This window comes from Chenopodium album, chromosome 6, assembly GCF_948465745.1.
Source record: "Chenopodium album chromosome 6, dcCheAlbu1.1, whole genome shotgun sequence".
Classification (NCBI taxonomy): domain Eukaryota; kingdom Viridiplantae; phylum Streptophyta; class Magnoliopsida; order Caryophyllales; family Amaranthaceae; genus Chenopodium; species Chenopodium album.
The window spans coordinates 41,973,899-41,987,876 of NC_137839.1; positions in this window are offsets into that span (position 1 = coordinate 41,973,899).

Genomic DNA, 13,978 nt, shown 5'->3' on the forward strand with positions numbered 1-13,978 from the left:
GGGGAGCAAGTTTGGTTCCCCCTCTCCAAGTGGTCCTCACTTGCTCTCTCATGAATAGTTGACACTTGTTGATTTGTAACTAGCTTGCTTAATTAATTTTATTTTACCTTTAAAATAAAATGTGAAAATCTCACTATCCCAAATTGATGGGAGAGATAATCATACCTAAATACCCATGTAAGGGTATTGGAAATGATGCTTAAGTAAGAGTTAGAAAAGGGATCACCAGTAGTAAAAACCTTTGAACTCAATAGTTGGAAAAGGTATCACATTTTGTGAAAGCCTTTGAACTCAATTACTCGGGTTTATCGGTCGGGTCTTGCTAACCCCAAGACATTGGACCTTGTCGGTGATCGTTGTTGCGGGTGGATCATCGTTAGAGGCTTCGTAATTTCAAAGCTAGCTTTCAAGTAAGATCCCAAGTGGACGGGCGAAGTACGCTCTAAAAGGTAATCTTTCAATCTTAATCTTGTTGTTAAGTTAATTATGTATATCGTTTTATTTATTGCGAGTGCTGTCTTGTTTTTAGGTTTGTTTTCGCGGTGAGTTGGACTCACCAAACCCCAAAAAGAAAGTCCTGCTATACTTGCAGAGGTTGAACTAGCATCGGGCATAACATACTCCTGTAACATCTTAGGTGGTGGTTTACCATGTTTTCAGCTTATGAGAAAAGTGACTCCAAGTTGGGAATGAAAGTTTCTTGTTTAGATTTCTAGAGTCTCCTTAACGCGTGCACCATTCTTTCGATATCTGGATCAAAAGGAATTAGAGAACGATTAGTACATGGCATACACTAATAAAAATAGGTAATAAACACTAGAGAAAAATGTTGAACTAGAAAATCAGAATAAGATAATTAGAATAGGCAGAATTTTTTTTTTCTCCTGTAAACTGCTGTTGTGTGTGCAATAGCAGTAACAGAAATATTTTTCAATCTGCAAAATACAGAAAGCAGAGTAAAATAAGAACAGCTAATTTATTTTTTATTTTTTTAATAGACTCTAAATGAAAGAAAATAAATAACTAACAGAAAAATATGAAAAATACACTCTAATACTGGCAGCAATTAAAATAATAAAGTCTAAACTAATAAGAAAGTGTCTATGGTATGATATTGAAATATTGCCTCTTTGGCAACGACCCTAAAAACTTGGTCAGGTCTAAACCTACCGCAAGTGTACGGGCTAATTACTGTAAATATAGGGTGAGCAAGGTATTGTATCCACACGGAGGTCTACTTAATTACGAAATTAAGAAACTATAATATTATTTAAACGACATAAATATAAGAAAAGTACTAATAAACTATAAACAATTAAGGTTGCAAACTTATAAAACAATAGACAATAATGACAAGTAGTTTTCGGGTTTTGCCAATTACTCTCTATAATGAAAATAAACTAGTTGTAGGGTTGAACATATATAAAATAAAAATGATCGAATTACCAATAGTATATAATCTCATCTCCCAAGGTAGAAAACGTATATTTAAATCAATATTATGTCTACTCTCGTGATCACAACAATTGAAATAAACTCATTCAGAATAGGAATTCAATAATGATAACCCCAAGTGCATAACTACTCCTAAAATCATACTACTTGACGTTTGATAATCCCACGAACTAGTATTGAAAATTCACTCCCGCTAATAAATCAATACCTTAAACATACAATCAATTGGCCTTATTAATCATATGAAATAAAAAAAGATTATCAAATCGCAATCTTATAAATCTAACCCAAACAAATAATTCAATTCATTAATATATGATAAGAGACTACATCCCTAACGTAGAACAAACGAAATTAGCAAGACATAGAAATCAAGTAAGCACCGAAACAGTTCGACATCAATACGATGCATAGTAATTAATCAAAGTCTAACTAATTGAAGGAAACTAATGAGTTTAGAAAGAAAAAAACTCTTAATTAGGCTGCTGCTCGGGTACTTAGTCTCCTCTATCTTGTGTCCTCCCGTAGCTCTCTTTTGTCCCCCCTTTGGCTGCCCTTATCCTTATAACAGTAGTATTTTTTAGGGTTTTTTCTTGGATTTTGATACTGTTGCCACTTCTCCATTCTAAAGTGGAGGTGTTTTAGAGTTAGTGGGTTTTCAAACCACTTTCATTGGTGGATTGCTAACTACCGCCATCTAATATTATCAAATCGCCATCAATTTAAGTAAAGGGACTTTCTTGCCCTTAATAAAAATTTACCTAATTGTTTTATTATTATTTTTATAACTTTAATCCATCCCATACAACCACTGCGTAAACCACCTAGATTGGACCACTACCACTATCGAAAAAGTCAACGGAAAAGGATGATAATGAAGGTGGCTCGTCGAAAAACCATCAACAATCTCCACCATCGGCCTTTGAACAAGTACGATTTCGACATATAACATTGAATTATGACTTTGAATTTCTAACCATTGTACGACGGTAACCGGTGCACGAAATCGGTCTACCGTCACGGTAACTGGTTTTGGACGCCGGTTGACCATGATGGTTACCAATTTCTGGCGCCAGTTTATCATGACGGTAACCGGTTTCGGACGCCAGTTATCGTGGTTAACCGGAGCTGGAAACCGGTTACTAGCCATGGTTAACCTGTGGTCAAATCAGATCACCGTGGCCGGTAATCGGTTTTCAGCTCCGGTTGACCGTGGTCAAGGTCGTTTTTTTTAAAAAAAATTATTATTATAACATTTACTATTATTATATTGTTCTATTTATTATTATAATAATTAATTTTATATTATATATTTTATTAATATAAAGAATTATTAATGTGTATTAGGCGTCATTATCAGATTAAGGGGGTGATGGTGTTGATTATAGCCCGCATTTTCAGACTATAGAAGTATTCCAGACCTGTGAAGCAGCTGTTAATTGGGATAGAGAGATTGCCACTCTATTAGGGTTCTTTATAACAAATTCATTATATAAGAAACAAAGAAACGGGCTTCCAATAAATCACATGAAATGTTATCAGGGGGGGGGGGGGGAAGAAACTGAGGCGAAAATTGGGACCGTGAGAATGTCATACACAAGAACACGAAGAGCAAGGGTTGTAAATGTACGTTTCAAATCTCGGTTTGATGCTTGCGGGACATGGAAGGATTGATAATTAAATCTAAAAAGGGTTTGAAAGGCATGCATAACCATCTTCTCATGTTATATCGAGAGGGTCACCGACAGGTTAGTGGTCTTAGTCCAGCTGCAAAGGCGCTTGTTATTGACATGACTTATGCTGCAGCTAAGACGCGTCACATTATGGCAGCCGTGAAAGAGATGTTTCCGAATTAGAACCCTAACAAGAGACATATCTACAATGTGAGAAGTCGTGCTCGACTAGATGCTTGTGAAGGTCGAGATGTTGCGCACCAGTTTGTTCACTTGGCAAATGAGTACACGTATGTCAATTGGATAAATGTTGACCTAGATACCCGTGCCATCATTCACGCTTTTTTGGCCCACCCAGAGATGGATATTATGTTGCGTACGTATCAACATGTCATTGGGATGGATTCTATGTATAAGACCAACAGATATAACATGTCATTCTTCGAGCTCATTGATGTCACGCCTACAAATCAAATATTTTTGATCTAATATGCTATATTGAAGAGTGAAAATTATGAAAGCTACAAGTGGATTTTGAAGAAATTGCAGTTGTACATTGGATTAGAGGTGGCTCCAAAAGTTTTTGTTACTGATTGTGAGTTGGGGTTGATGAAGGCTTTGAAAGAGGTCTTTCCAAATTGCGCACATTTTGGGTGGCACATCAACAAGGATGTGTTGGTTAGGGCATACTTATTGTGTGGGAAGGATATGTCGATGGCCGAGAGATTCCAAAAATGTAGATGGAAAAAATTAATGTGTTCAACCACTGTTGCCGAGTATGAGTTAGAGTTGCAAATTATGAAATAAACGTGGGGAGCATCGAAATTTGTACGAGTTTGGAAAAATTTGGTGATGCACTTTGGCAATGTCAACACGTGTAGAGTACAGAGCCAACATTATGTGCTTAAACAATGGTTTGACAGTTCTACAGGAGCATTAGACACTATCTTTCATCGTGTGCACGACAACATTGAGGGTATGCTGATTGAGATTCGTCACCATTTAGAGGACTCGAGATGGCGAATGGGGTCGTAGCACAACATCATGCCTTTACTTCATCTTAACAACTTTATGTCATTTTGAGGTCTTGATATTTTACAGGAGTAGTTGAGAGGAAGAGAGAGTTATCAGATGATGTGTTGGATAGGTGTGTGTAGACACCTAAAGATGTCAACCCAAAACCAAACCCGATGATTAACAACCTTTCACCGCCATTATTAGTTGGGTTGAGTATTTGATCTTTAGAGTGCATAAATCCATGTTTTCATTAAATACATTTCATAAACCAAACCATTTCCTAGCTAATTTCCCTAAACCATAACTTGTTTTCCTCTTTTCGTGTCAACATCGCAAAAACAAGAGAAAATTATTTTATTGCATTATAATTTTGATCTAATTATTATTATTTTTTGGATAGGCCTTTTAATAATCTTTCCAACAATATATCATAAGCCCAATTTTGATTTAAAACGAAGATGATATGAGCCAAACACTAAACTTGACCGAAAACTGACACCCTTCTACTAAAACGACCATATTTTAAAATCTACTAATGATTTTGACATTATTATAATTGGGTTGGAATATAGACTTGATAAGATTTCCAATATAATATAATATAATTATTCCGAGTTACGGATCAAAAGTTATCATGATTGTAAAAACGCGTAAAAACTGGAATTACCGCGCACAATTTAAAAGCACCGTGTCACGGCGCCTGATGACATGGCATGGTCCCTGGTGCTGTGACACGGTAATTTACGACGTGTCACGGTGCTATTTTCCATGTTTTTTCACGCTAAAATCCACCGGGGCACGGTACTTGTTGCCGTGACACGGTATTTCTCACCGTGTCATGGTGCTTTTTCCGTGTTTTCTCATTCACTTTTTTACCACGACACGGTATACTGTACTGTGTCACGGAGGAAACTGCCGTGTAACGGTACGTGTGCCGTGTCATGGAATTTTCTCATGTTTTCTCCGCGTAAACCCTTCACGCATTTAATCTTTTGTAGCCTATTTTCTGTCCCGCGTCACTCTAATTTTCCCCGCATCACACTAATTCCCCTCGTGTCATGGCAATCTTTCCCGTGTTGCGGCATGTTTTTTTAGGGTTTTTATCTTTTTTAGGGATCCGTGTGTTTTCTGTGCTCATTTTCCTTATAAATACCCTCCTCCTTACTACAACTCGGGGCACCAAATCATTCTCCCTTCCTCTCTTCAACACAAAAAAAAAAAAATTCTCTCTCTCTCTCTCCCCCTCATATTCTAAGCCTTAAACCTCGATAGAGGGTTAGATAGGTTGTTAAACTACTACCTTAATCAAATTAATCATTTATATTCCTAAACTACCCTAATACAAGTATAGGGGAATGTAAAGGGTCGAACCACTAAGGAAGCTCACTCGTCCAACATCAATATCACTAATGCAAGAGTAAAAAGGGGAATGTTATTATTGGATTTTGGATAAAAGCACTAAAACTACATACAAGCAAAGGTAAAGATGATTAAATCAAAAGAGAACGACGCTAGGGGTATGGGGGTGTCAAACATGATTAGAAAGAGGAGAACAACGATGGTTATCAAGATGAACATGCCAAAGAACACAAAGTTCTACCTAAACAATTCGTTCTCATGCAATAATATAGGCAAATAAATGAAAAAGGTCTTTACTAATCTGGATCATTCTCATGCATCTTATTAGTTACAATCAAATCAAGAGAATAAAGAAACACAATCAATAAAACTCTACTTTAACAACTCATTCTCATGCAATCATTAGAATAGAGATGATCTTCATCTAGTTCAAATTACTTTCATGAATTTAAATTAGAGAACATCAAATAAAGTTCCACAATAATCTCAAGCTATCAAAAATCATGTCTTTCATCAATTTATGGCATGAGTTCAATCCAACCATCATCATTCATCCAATATCAACACATATTTTCCACCCCTTCCCCTAGATAAGAAATTAGCCTAGAGAAGGGGGATAAAACATAATATCAAAACTAGAAATAAACTCAAGTAACACAAAACAAAACATGATTAAGAACAATGAAAAAAATAATAACTAGATGAACTAAAAAGATAAATGAAAATAAGAAACAAAAAGGCAAATAAATAAAGCTAAAAGAAAGGATTAGAGATTACTAAAGAAGGGATTAATAAAAGATGAAAGCTTGAAATGTTTCTTGATTGAAGATTAAACTTGATCAAAGTTGAATACAATAAAGGAAACTTGAGTAATAATCCACTTTCTCCCTCTAATATTAGGGCTAAATGTTGATAAGATAAAAGATGATTACAAATTTGAATAAGGGGGCTATTTATATGCATCACAAAAGATGAAAATAAAAGACAATGGAGAGCCCTCAAGCAAGCAGCCGCGCCATCTCCAATCTAGGTACAGAGCTGCTTAACCCAACATCCCACGCCCGCGACATCTAAGCCCGCGCCCGCGGATGAAAGTAGAAGAGGCCTCTCCTGCTGAGGAGAAGTTGCGGCCTGGAATCAAGGGGAAAAGGCATCCTCGATGTGTCGCGCTTGCGACTCCAGGTGTCGCGCCCGCGGGTCAAGGAGGAAAGACCTCTTCCAGGGCGCAACACGGCATCTACAAAAAGTCTGGTAAATCTTTAACATAAAGCTCGGCGCCTGCTACCCTTGGCTCCGCACCCGCGGCTCCTACATCGCCATTACACCTTCCTTAAGCATCTCATTTCCCTTCCAGAGTTTGACATGCATCCATAGGTTCATCAAAAAGGGCCAAAAACCTTCAAAACAACAAAGAAACACTAAGAAAACCAAAGAAAAAGGGGAAAAAGGAAAGGAAACACAAGAAGGGATAAAAGAAAGCAAAACTAAGGTAGAATGCTTATAAAAGGCTCAAACAAGTGTAAATAAGGGGAGAATCCTTAGAGAAAAGGGATAAAAGAGTGGCATAAATTTCACTCATCAAACCTATATTCTTAATTACACCATTCTTCCCTTAAGCACTCAAAGGAGTCCATACTCGACCCGAGGTTCCGTCCTTAAACCAAGATGTGAAATGTACAAATAACTGAGGGTTTGGATCAAATCAACTCTACTTTTAATTAAATTTAATTTCCATTTTATTTATATTTTTTATTGAAGTTATAAAAAATTTATCCATGATGTAGCAATTTAAAAGAACGCGCGGAATGTGAGTAATTAATTAATTTAATTACTTATTTTAATTTAATGTTGCTAGTATCATGAGTAGAGATGGTTATTGGACATGGTAGTCCAATGATAATAAGGTTAGGGCCAAGCTTATAGGGCTTTTAATGGATAGGGCTATTAATGGACAGGGCCCTTATTGGGTAGGGTCAATATAGGGCCAACATGTTTTTCCAATTTAGTTGATAAAGAAAATACATAATGTAAAAATAATTGTATATATTAATTTGTATTCATATGTATTTAATAATGGCTTTGTCCAATATTTATTTTAATTGATATTTTGTTGGCCCGCCCATTATTGACCCGCGACCCGCATTGGCCCGACCATATATTGACCCTATAAAATGTGACCCTCTTTGACCCTGACCCGCAACCGACCCGCACTGACCCTAACCCGACCCACCCAATAACCAGGTCTAATCATGATTAGGTTTATTTACATTTGATTAGACTAATGCTATTATTGTTGAATTGCTTCCAATATTAATGTTTATTTTTATTATATTTATTGATCACCATATTGAATGTTAAAAGGAATATGTAATTGAAAATCACACCTAATAAGATAATTTGGACAACTTGTTTAGGATCCTTTTTAATCTTATTGTTAATCAAGTGATCACGATATTTTAGAATTATGTGTTGCATTAATATTAAACAATTAAACTTAATAATATATTAGAGCAAATTGAATTTTTATTTGTATGCCTTTGAGGTCGCAGGAATCACTTTTCACTATAAGAATCAAGTAGAGGCCAATACGGGCGAATGTGACTCCATGACTCACTTTGTCCCATCATCCCCGATCCTCCTTACATGGTTTCGAACCATATTGAGTTAGTAATCTCATGGATTTTGAATAGGTTGTAAACTTCACGGGTCAATTGTTGTTGCCGTCGTTGTCCCTTATTCATGGTTCCCTTAAATGATTCGTGAACGGTTTACAAGTTCCTTAAAAAATTGTTGGCGGCTCCCTACTATCCGTGTCCCTAATCATTGTCCCTAATCGTTTATGTCAATTCCCACTTCCTATGACTGCCAAGAATATTCACCACATGCTTTAACGTAGGCTCACTTCGAGCGACGCCTACAATTTGGCGACTCCACTGAAGAGGATTCTTGGTTATTTATCGATTACAGTGATCAGTATTTAATTAAGATGAGTGGATGAGACTTGAAAGTTTCTTGAAAATATTTCTGTGATCAAATTGGCATATTTTCACATATGCATAGATGTTTTAACGTCGTATTTCAAGTCTGTCCCGTAAGAAAAGCTGGATAACCTGGTCGTGAATGAAGAAAATAAGGGCACCTGTCATATTTCCTAACTACCGCGCCACGACATAGCTTGGCATGTCACGACGCGGTGTCCAGCACCGTGACACGGTAGATTTTGCTATGTCGCGGCAGTCCTGAAATCTTTCTAGTGGCTTTATTTCTTTTCTCACAGTCAGCTTCCTTCGATTTTTTGAAAAAACGTGTGTCTTCTATATACGTCTTAGCCCTAGGGATTTAAGCTCTATCAACCCAAAAACGCTCATGGCAATAAGGGTTTATCCGAGTTTTTGAATCCACCCAAACCATGGAGTTGTGTTCGATTTCATCACGAACTCGCGGAGCCGCCTAATGGCATACACCCTCAAGGGAGGCTGCCTTGCTAACGCGTCCAAACTCTTAACCATGGTACCCTTTTGATACCAAATAAAACCTGACCATAGTGGAACATAGAACTGACCCTTAGGTTGCGAACTATTCTTTGCATAATTGTGCCTACGTGTCCTATGTGTGTATATTTGATCGTTTTTATCCTAACCTTAACGATCTTCCTTTGTTTATGGTGGGTTATTTTGTGACTAACAATTGCCAATGGACCGTACTCACTTAGTTATTAGCGCACACTCTAAAATTGACAAAAAAAAACCTGGTAAAATCACATAAAAACTTGGAACTGATTACCGTGCCACGACAAAAAACGCCGCGTCACGGTGGATGTTTGCCGTGACACGACAGTTGCGACCCGACACAGTGCCCAAGTTTAAGTCCAGTCAGCCCCTATTTTGGTCTTCCGTGCTAATTTAGTCTGTGTGTCAGTCATTTTGGTTACTGTTAACATGTCTAGCCATACGATCATACCACGAGTCTTATCACATTACTTAATCACTCACGAGTCAAGTATAGTCCACACACTTTCTTTATGTTTCGACTCGAGTCGTGCACCATGTCATTAATGATTGTATACTAGGTTCATGCACCTTTTTTCCATCATAATAAAAAAAATGAGAGAAATAGGCAAAAAATACCCCACACTTGCCTCTTGCTTGTCCTTAAGCAAGTAAAACTAAAACAAAGATAAAAACACAACAAAAATAACATGACAAGGTTTATGAAAACCAATTAAGTCTCAAGGTAGGAAATGCTCCATTTGGACTCAAACGTAGAGACATGCATCCAAGAATACTTACCTTTCTCAATTTAAAGAGGGAAAACACGTTCTACGATGCTCATGGTTGAAAGAGACAAACCTAAGTTAAGCATAGAGAACTAATGATTTCATTCTCCGCCCCAACCCCAACCAAGACGGTCCACGTTCTCCCCACAAGCTTCAAATCATCCCTTAGTTAGCTCCTCATGATTCCTCGAGGGAACCGGAAAAATAAATTTTATGTGGAATCATAAGGTCATCCCGACATCTCAACTACGCATACTCTCTCTATTGGGTTGAAATCTATCTCCCTCCACCGATCTTTGACCTAGCTCCTCTAAAGTCCAAGGGTCTTAACTAGGGTTGTAATATCATGGCTTGGGGTTAAGGTTGGGAATCAATTTCAAAATTTTGGTGGCAATTCCTAAGTGAAGCAAAAGAGTGGCCATCTCTCAAGAACAACCTAAGAATTCAACCTAATCTCAAAGTACAACCTTTAATACAAACCTCATGACATTACTTCTTTCATTTAATTTTTTTTATTTTTTTATTATTTTTTTTTTTTTAACTTCACTTTGTCATCTTGAAATGCATCTTTCTTTAAAACCTTTTTGCATATTCTTTTCATGTTCAACTTTCAAAACCTTTCTTGAACAAATTTACACATCTTTCTTGCTCATATATAACACTCTCAATACTCAAACCTCACAAGCCAATGCTTCACTAACTACAAGGGTCAGTGGAACATATGCCGATAGGTTTGTAACATGGTTAAGTCAAGAAAGGGAAATAAGGCTCAAATTTGTTAGCAAGTAAGTTGATGTAAAATTGAAAACCAAATTTGTAACAAAGCATAAAGAAAACAAAGAAAACTGAGAAGAAGTGCCCTTTTCCTCCTCTAGAGTAGTTTAGGCACGATCTTGGGAGCTAGAGGCCAACACAAAGATTAAAATATGCATAGTTAAGGATTCTAAATGTCGCTCACAAGAATGATGAAGGCTAGAACAAATGAAGCTCACAAGGGATAGGAAATAAGCAAAAACCAACTAAAGAGAATCCTATCCACTATAGAGAGAACCCCATCTAAACACTTTCCCGTGAACTACTGGTTTAAATGTCCTCAAAAGTTCTAAACCCTGCTACCTTAGCTTAAAATGTGTCTAACTCTTCCCTAAGCATTCTCAAACCGTGTAAATCCTCATCAACTAGGAAGATAAGCATTCAAAGACACATCATCACGAGAGGCACACCAATCCAAATGAATGAGCAAATTCCAATTCTAAATCATTTCAACTTGTCATAGTCATGTTTGTCACACGAAAGGGAAACAACACAAAAGAAAGAGGAAGAAAATTAAAAGGTTCACAAACGAGGCATATAATCCAATTAAATCCCAATGATCATACAAGTGATCGTTGATAACAACATCAACTATCCCAAGTTCCTTAGAACCAAATCCAAGCAACGTCGAACCATTCAACTTCTTCCTAAGCTTAAGCCTAAACTAAGCACCCAAAGAAAAAGTATATAAAAGGGAAAAGGAAAGATCTCACCAAAATGTCTTTTGAAGAAAAATAAAGCAACCAAACCATTTACCAAAACGCCAAAGCTCTAAATGTTGCTTCCATCGTTATTCAAAGCTACAAAAGAGAGAGAAAGAAAAGGCAAAAACAAACACCAAACAAAGAAAAAGGGTTAACAAAACGGGAAAGAAAAACAAAAAGCTAACAAACTTGGCCCATGGACATAACCAACTAACTACATCATAATTAAAGTCATCATCATCATCATCTCATCATCATCAACGACAATAACAAACAACAAGCTACAACAATCTAAATGCTAACCTACCCGACGCATAACAACAATACCCAACATAAGCTTCTCAAACGTTCCCACGAGTCCTTGGTGCCTTCCCCCACACTTACTTAAAACTACCTATTGATTCAAACACCCCCACACACTAGATAAGAGCATCGTCCTCGATGCTTCACATGCAAAAAAAAAACATAAGGGAGGGACCAAAAGGGGGGGAGGGAACATGCATGCCAAGGGGGGGGGGGGGAACTAGTGGCCACTAGGGCTGGCACCATCATCATCCCTAGGAGGGCCATAGGGCTCCCACCCTCCGCTGTAACCGGGGGGCCACCCATAATGACCTTTGAAAAGGTCAAGTTGGTAGGGGGTTAACTGGTCAAAAGGCTCGGGTTGCATAAAAAGAGCGGGGTGATCGGGGTGAACGTAGAGGTAGTTTGGGTTACCCCTGTAGTCACTCCCACCCGATACCCGGTAGTCATAGTGACCGGACTCGTCAAGAAACTCATGCCTAGGCTCATCGGGATTCTCGACACCCGACCAATAGGGGTACGTAGGGAGGTTGTCACCACCCCATGAAGCCACGGGCCCTTGTTGGGCAGGTGCATAAGGGTAGTTAACCGGAGGAGTGACCTCCCCTCTACGTACACTCGCATCATAAAAGCATTATGTTGGTGAGAGGAAAACATACCTTGCATGCAAAGTTGCATGTTCTCCATTTGATCTCTCATCCTTGCCATATCTTGTTGAAAATCGGGTTAATGTTGTTGTCGTCTTCTTCTTCCATGTTGTTGTTGTTGTTGCTCCTCCACTTCATCCTCTTCTTCTCCTTCCATACCAATATCCTCATCCTCCTCATACACCGCCTCCAAATCCACCACTATATTATTGGGAAGGACTCTCGAGTCCCTCCGCACCCACCAAGGGTGGGTAGCTCCCTCTCTTGTGTGGGAGGTGTACTCCGGCTTTGGGAGGAAGCAATGATGCTCGCGAAATACAAGTAGACTCCAAATCTCGTTGACCTCGGTGATTCCGTTGATGAATAACATTGTCTTAAGTTGCCGCTCATCAAACAATGTATCACTCTCGTCACCTTTCCAAACTATGGTACATCAGCGCAACTTCTCCTCATGGCCACACCTCATGGCCAACCGAGTGACCATTTCCCCATAATGGATCTCCCCCGTCATGTTTCCCGACATAATGGCCTCTATGCATTGGGTGAAGATAAAGCCTAAGTTCACTTTATGCCCAAGATTCGGCCTAAATGCAAGCATAAGAATCCGAACCTCTTCTAATGTTATCTTCCTCAAGCCTTTCTTGTTAAAAACCATGTACCCAAGTATACGGTGAAGAAATCTAAGAGTTGGGCGCATGATCTCACTAGCCAAAGAGTACTTTACATCAAAAAAAATTTTCCGGGAGATTTTTTTCCACCATTGTCGGGGGTTGTAATCAGGAAGTTGTACATATTCGGGGAGGAGAATGTCAGCATTGGGGTATAGGTCAAGGTACTCATTGAATTTTTGGAGGGACATGGTCTCTTTTTTGTTAAAGAGTTGGAAGGAAACGAAGATATTGTTGTTGCCGGAAGTGTGTTTCTCAAAGGAGGCGAGAAAGTCAAAGGTAGGCTCTCGGTATGTGTTGTAGGCCTTGGAGACATAGGTGATTAGTCCTAGATTGTTGAAAAAGAACCAACAATCTTCATCAATGCCTATTTTTGTTATTGTGGATTGATGGTAGTGTTTAGTGGGAAGGATTTTTCTTGATTGAAGGGCGTCGAATTTGTTTTTGTGGTTTCTATTTGAGAATTTTGTTGGAGGCAAAGGTGGTGGTGGTGGTTCGACATTTTGAGGGGTTTAGGAGAATGAAGCTCGTGGCTCCTTTCCACTCTTCCTCTTCTTAGAACTTGATCCAACCTCCATCTTTACTTCTAAACAAACAATACTTATAACTCCTCAATCCAATTCAACAAATCCGCCCACAAATTACACAAAGCAAACACAACAAGCAATATACTTCTTAAACTCCAAACAAAACAAATTAACCAAGAACACCACAAGAATTTCCAATAATTAACTCACAACAACAATCAACCAAGAGTTAGAGGAAAACTAACAACAAAATTCATCAAATTAAGCATGAAAAATAACCAAACAAAAATCACAAGAATCAACCATGAAATACATCCAACATTGCTTAAAAATTCAATAAAACTAGAAGGGAGTATATTTTACCAACTATAAAGCCAAAAATCAACTCCAACTAGCCTCAAAGAACAAGAACTCCAATGGTGCTTCAAGGAGTAACAATGGTGGAGCTTCGAAAATTTCGGATTTTTGATGATGGAGGTTGAAAATTGTTGATGAATTTGTTGTTTTATGAAGAAAATTTGTAGAAATTGAGGTGA